At 45.6% G+C, this 6,666-nt stretch overlaps 1 long non-coding RNA gene across 1 annotated transcript; it reads left to right on the top strand.

Moving 5' to 3' along the window:
• The first annotated feature begins 1,196 nt into the window (after positions 1 to 1,196).
• On the top strand, positions 1,197 to 5,182 carry LOC122392099. The gene is made up of 3 exons (XR_006258454.1): positions 1,197 to 1,492; positions 3,485 to 3,613; positions 4,457 to 5,182. It is a non-coding gene; the product is annotated as an uncharacterized LOC122392099 (long non-coding RNA).
• Positions 5,183 to 6,666: the final 1,484 nt, after the last annotated feature.

The following is a 6,666-nucleotide window of genomic DNA, read 5'->3' as shown; positions in this document are numbered from 1 at the left end:
TATGCACTGTACCCACAGTCTGCAGTAAGGTAGCTACCCAGCAACGGATATTGTCCCCGCGGGTGTCGAGTCATTGGCACAGCCCTCACTGAAAGAGTTGGAACTACTCGAGGTATCGTAAACGCGTATCCGTGGATGGCGAACCTTTACATAACCCACGGTATATAGAGAACTAGGTAAAACCGGTTCGAAATTACAACACTAAGGTATTTTGACCACTATTTTCAGCTGACCTTTCAAGTCTAAAAAAGAGAACTAAGCAACAAATTTCGATGAGTTTTATGATTTGTATATATATTTTTGATTTATGATCACAGAGCACGCCATGTATGAACCTGTGAAGCATTAACGAAAATAAATTGTTGGCTATCCCCGCCATTTCAAAAATTATATATCTTAAAACGCAAAGATTGCTCATGGACCAAATTAATTTTTCACAATCAAAAATTAAAATTGAAGGACAAAAAGTAATATCAAAGGCCGACACTCTTTCATTCAATTTCGAAATTATCATGGTTCTGAGCTGTTCAGCCTACCGGACCTGCCAATGCTCTACCCTGAATTGTCGAGTAATTTCAGTGATGTGGGGCTTCAATCATGGTCAATAAATATAAAAGTTAATTTTTCTTTCAGATTATGTCAGTTTTGTTGCTTTTTAAGCGTTGGAAACTGCATTTAGTTGATGTTGAATGCACCACCGCCATTGTTGTCCTTGGTCACCCTGTTCCACTAAATGTAATATTTTTCCAAAACTAGACTATGTCGGTGTCTAAAACATTTACCAAAATTTACAAAATTGTTAACGCTACTACCTATCAAAATGTTGAAGCGCTATGATCTTGGGAAATTTTAGAAATGTATTTACGAATCTCGATCTTATATTTTTTGGAACTGATTACTCCTGAACAAAAACATCTCTATTTGGTAAACTTGTTAGGCATATGCTCTTAAAACGTCTATATCAAAATGAGAATTCAATTTCCTTTAAAAGTCTGCATATCTCATTGCAGTTTCGAAGATGTAAGGTATATTTTTTGGTCTAGAATGAATGATCTTCCATTCTGCTGAAGGTAACACTATGACAATTAATGGAATATTACTAAAAAACAAGACAATGTCGGTGTCTGGTTCAAGCTTAATAATTAACATAAAAGAATTCTCTATCTTTTGATATGGGTCATAAAACAAGATGAACTTGGGAAGTTTACGAATTTCGGTATTGAAAACCGCAGACCACCCTCAGTTGTGCTTTGTCCACTGTACTGTAAATGCTGCTAATATACCTCTGTCGCTAGCAGACGCATGTCTTTGCATTCGATTGGTTGAACGGCATTTCGTTTGCTGATGGAGAACACCTTTGTTTTAATTTGTATTTTGTCATCGGTTATGTTATTTGTTTTGTCTGTTACACTGAACTCTATAATGGGGTCTGTTATTTGATTTGATTTTGTTAGGTAAAGATGAAAGGCACTGTGACTATAAATAATGGAAGGTAGGTGTTGGTTTGGTACCTTGTTTTTAAAATTTACTTTTTTCCTGAGATTTTGCCTGTGGGAGCACCAGGCTCGGTGATTTTGTGTTTTAGATCCTTTTCTGAATTCTGTGGTTCAGTTGAGATTCAAATCAAAATAGGTAAAAGGTAACTAGGCCAAGGCCAAAGGTAGTTGATGTTTTGTTTGATTTGTCTTGTGGTTGTGGTAATTATCCTACCAAGTATGTAGTCTGCTCTACCCCAACGGCCAGTTGACGAAGCATGGCAATTTCGACGAGATGTTGTCATCGTGGGGTTGTTCATCTGGTGTGGGTTTGGTGCGTTGCGGATTTGGCTTGGTGCAGCGCAGATTTAGTGTAGCGTGGTGCGAGTTTGGCCTGGGTGGTGTTTCACCGGTGATAGTGATAGCAGCACGCTGCTATTACATGTGTCAAATTAGGTTTCCATGGAGACATCAACAAGCCCCATTCACATTGCTCCAACACAACCACAAGTGTGACGTCAGCAGAATAGCAGCGTGCTGCTATCACCGGTGAAACACCACCCTGGTGACGGACTTGACGGGGTGTCAATAAAGCTGGAGTCACCTTCAGCGCTAGCCAGTAAATGTGTAGATAAAAGGAAGCTGAAATTTAAAAACAATCTAACCTTACCTAACCTTACCTATTGGCTATTAACATACTAACCTATACCCTACACCCTACCAACTGACGGTGACGCCAGCTTTACCATAAACCGTAGGTTGTAGTTTAGTAGGTAAGGTTAGGTCAGGTTAGATAATGTTTTGTTCTGTTAGACTAGGTAGGCATTTGATTAGATTTAAAAGCGAATTTTGTGTAAATGTCTCAAGAACTGGAGAGTCTAGCGACTTCACAAATGGGTGGCAGCATGTGAGATGCCTGCTATATGAATACCAGAAATCCTTCTCTATGCCTCAACCCCCTGTTCTGGGCTGGGCAGACACTTTCATCCCATGTGGGAAGCTCCCCTAGGAGCATACACGGAGCCAGGTGCAGTGTCAGCCATCAGGGGCTGGGTGCCCTGTCCACTGGATGGGCTCAGCCCCAATGACTTGTACCAGGGTGCTTGCCCATACCAATAGCTCCCCCTAATTCCTATCATTCCTCCAACTCTGTAGTCTTTTTGGGCCAAAACTTGAAAGAGCCCAAACCAACACAACTTTAAATTGATTTTGTAACTTGTGGCATAGTACTTACTATTTTGCCAGTCTGGCAACATCCCATTACTGCCTTGACTGGCTTTGTTCTCTCTCAGGCTGATCCTGTGTCACAGAGCCACATAGATGAGCAGCTACCCATCGTAGTATGCACACTCAACCTCCTGCTAGTTTCTGAGCCAAGTCAGCTTGACAGAGGGGTGTGCTAATGCACAGCCCTCTGCCACTGTGCATGCCACTGCTAACAGATGCTGGCTGGGACAGATGCTCATCAAAGGTGTGCCACACGACATGGGCATTCTTGTTCTGCATCAAGCCTGAAGGTGCCTCAGCCAAACGGCAGTGAGAAATAAGGGTTGGAATAAGAGGACTGAGGAGAAAATCCATTTACCACAATTTTATCACTGTGGACCATCGTGAATGCGTAGTGTAATATACCTTTTAACTTAGCAGCCCAGCACGCTCAAGAGATCTTGGAAACTGGACCCCAGATCAGTAGATGCAGACATGCACATGCAGACGAAACACCAGCGCCATGCATGGGGCCCGATCTCACCATGGAAATGCCAAAGCACACAGCTCAAGCCATGCTGCCATCCACATGACGTGCGGCCAGGCCGCCAGGTATCCATTATCAGACTAGATATGTGATATCTGAGTTTTTTTTTTATAACATAGCCATTTGCAATCTTTTGTGGCGATGGAACTTTCTTAGCATAAAAGACCGCCGTTGTGTACCGTGCCTGTGGCCAGCTTAGTCGTTTCCATTGTATGCTTTGTGGTTTTTTAGTTCTGAGCATGTTATCTTTCAACAGGCTCGTTACTGTTGGCGTTTCTGAAGACAGCGGTTCGATCCAGCTGAAGGACGTCACCTGGCAGGAAGTTGCAGAGTGTGGTGGCCAGTATCAAGCCACATTGTCCAGAAACCATCACATTATCTCCAGGTCAGTAATTGTGTGAACCGGGGGGGGGGGGGGGCGCAGCTGCGCCTTGGTCACCACTGTGTCGAGTTGTGGACGCCTGTGCCACTGTGTCGAGTTGTGATAGGAAAATCCTGCGAAATTCCTCCCACTTCTCCGTAGGTCTCTGCTGCTTTAACACAGCTGTCCAGTAGAGATGTCAATCGGATACCAACTTTAATTGGTATACCGATACCAAACCGATACCAACTTGGTATTTGGTATTTCAATCGTAATGTGTTTGGTATTTTGTTGGTATCATAAGCCCTCACTAATGTATAAGAGGCTAAGAAATCGGTAAAAAGTTGGTATTTCCCTCATTTTCGCAAGTTGGTTTGGTTTCGGTATTTTCCCGTGGTTTTGGTTGGTACTTGGTTTGGTATCGGTATTCCGATTTTCCGTATTTGACATCACTACTGTCCAGTCCGTGTCGGTGAGCTGCCAGTTGAACTGGTCAGGATCGACCCGCTGTAAGCACCGGCGTTGAACCGTCGGGCCGGTCGCCGCACGCCACCAAACCGCAGCCCCACGCGGGTAATAATCGGGCTTGTACTTCTTGGATGAGATGTTTATGCACAGGCTAATGTACTGTAATTATGACTGAATGTGCGACAGAAGACGTTGTGACTATGAGTCATACTCGCCGTGGCTGGTATTTGATGACCGTCGTGACCTGTGACGGTCGCCGTGACTGCTGTGTGATGATCACCGTGACTGTAATGTGACGGTCGCCGTGGCTGGTACGTGATGTTCTCAGTAACTGTTTATATAACGGCCGTCGCGACTGAAAGGTGACGACGTGACGTGACGCGACTCGCTCTGTTACAGGTCACTAGTCGCCGGTGCTCGAGCTGACGGCGTCGTTCAACGGCTCCACGGTGACAAGCGCCGTCACCGCTGCCGCCGCCGCCGAGACCATCCGACTCCTGGGCCCTGTTTCACGGCAGCGTACTGCAGCGCGCTACGCAGCGCTGCTGTGTTAGTGTGGCGATTGAGACGAATTCGGCTCGGCGCTCCAGCATTGCGAAACACCCGTGTCTATGAAGGATACGCCGATACGTCCCCCAGCTTCAAGCCCTTCCCGCCCCCCCCCCCCCGCCCCGTCCCAACGGTGTTGGCCGAGATTGGGGTTTGGTATTTTAACGGGCTCTCCGATGACGTCCCGCAATTTGTGTTATGTAATTTGACGATTATGTCGTAGTCTCATTCTGTCTCGATATGCTAATAAGTGATAAATGGGACGGAGGTTGGAAGTAAGGTGTGAGTGGCTGTAACCGGCAGGTTTTGGCGAGCGCGATATTAGTTATCGTGAGCGCGCCAGCTGCAATCAATCGCGCGCTTCTGGCGAGAAAATACTTGCTCTGGAACCTAGAAGTTTGTCGTGAAATCACCTTTGGATTGAATTATTAGAACATAATGTACTTTCGGTGTCCAGCACTGCAGCTCTGGAAACAGAAATATGGATGTTGGCTGTTTGATGTAGCAAGGGCTAACAATCCGCGTCAAGAATCAAAAGCTGTATGCAAATTAAAGTGAATATATTTCAATGAATTTTTAAATTTTGTGATACAAAACATAAATGTGTCAAGTACTGATTACACCCGGCTGCAAACACTGTAACGCTTGCAATGCTGTACGGCAAATAGATAATATAGATTCTCTGGCGGCCGACTGGCGCGATCCGAGGCTGCTGACTGTTGTCGTATAGGACAACACGGCTGAATGGCTACGATCGAGAGTACGGAACGGTGCTGGTGACTGGCGGACCAGCGAAAACAGGAAAGGAGATGAATAGCTCTAGCTCCCGTCTGCGCGCGGAAGGGCGCTGATTGGCGCGGCTCGCAGACTCCATTGGCTCATCAGACTGTTGTTGATTTTCCTCCTCCCCTCCCACAGGCGTAGCCAGGTAGCTTAGTTGTGCGCGGAAGCGAGCGGCCAGAGCGGCGCTAGGTGTCGCCCTCCCAGCGACCGGGCAGTGCAGCTGGACGTGCCGCGGATGGTCCGCCTCTGATCTCGGCACACTCGGAAGAGTGCGGCCGGACACTCAATGGAGTTGCATAGCGTCGATAGGCCGTATGGTGTCGCTGTCGTAATTATAAAAGCGTAAGTAGAAGGTTGAAGCAAGATATAGAATGTTTTTCTTTACATTTAATATCGCAAAGCACAGCTTTATGCGCTGGCTACGATGTGTGCGCGTCGGTTGCGGCAGTAATCATCGAAGAAATATATGGTTTATGAACGTTTCTTGATCATAAAATGATAAAACATTGCAATGTTTGCCTGTTGTGAAGAAAACTCCTATACTGCCGCTCTATCGTCCGGAATTATTCGTGTTTGATTACGGCGATTCCGCCACTCTATCAGCTGATTTTTGTTTCCGAGTCATGTGACCAACCGGTGTCTCCCTGACATAACCTGCCCTGAAGGAGTTGGATCATGGATCTACTGTTACAACTAGATGGCGCTGTCTCATACAGTTTTGAATTACAACAATTTTTTAACTTTTTTTTAAAACCAATGATATATTGGCACATTGTTTGGCGGTTTTCAAGTGGGGGCGAAAGTACAATTGTTAGGGTACATCCTTAAAATCTCTGCAATATTCATCACGGGACGATTGGCAACGCTTTTTCTTCCGAAACTACCAAGTGATACCATTTTGATTCTTATACAGAGGCCAGTTTTACCAACAGAAAAATAGCAGCCCGGCGCAATTTTTCTGTCAAAAACCAGCCGACGAGTTTCACCAACCAGGCGAAAAAATATCCGCCGGCGTGAAAAAATATCAGCCAGAAAAATAGCCAACGAGTGATGATGATGATGAAGTCTTCGGGGTATCGCCTTAGCATCGGCACCCCTTGAGAACCCCTGGGTTTCGGGTTTGTCTAGGCATGGTCTGGGGTACTGGGAGTGGATACAGGAAGGAGTGTGCCAGCTGTCATCCTTGCTTTTTCGACCATTATCTTCTGTCTGGTTCGCCATAGTTGGTACAGCCACTCCTTCCTTCTTTCCATCTCCTCGTCATCCTGGTTCATGTT

Source organism: Amphibalanus amphitrite, unplaced genomic scaffold (assembly GCF_019059575.1).
Source record: "Amphibalanus amphitrite isolate SeventyFive unplaced genomic scaffold, NRLGWU_Aamphi_draft 000469F_arrow, whole genome shotgun sequence".
NCBI classification, from domain to species: Eukaryota; Metazoa; Arthropoda; class Thecostraca; order Balanomorpha; family Balanidae; genus Amphibalanus; species Amphibalanus amphitrite.
This window is presented reverse-complemented; position numbering and strand designations above follow the sequence as displayed.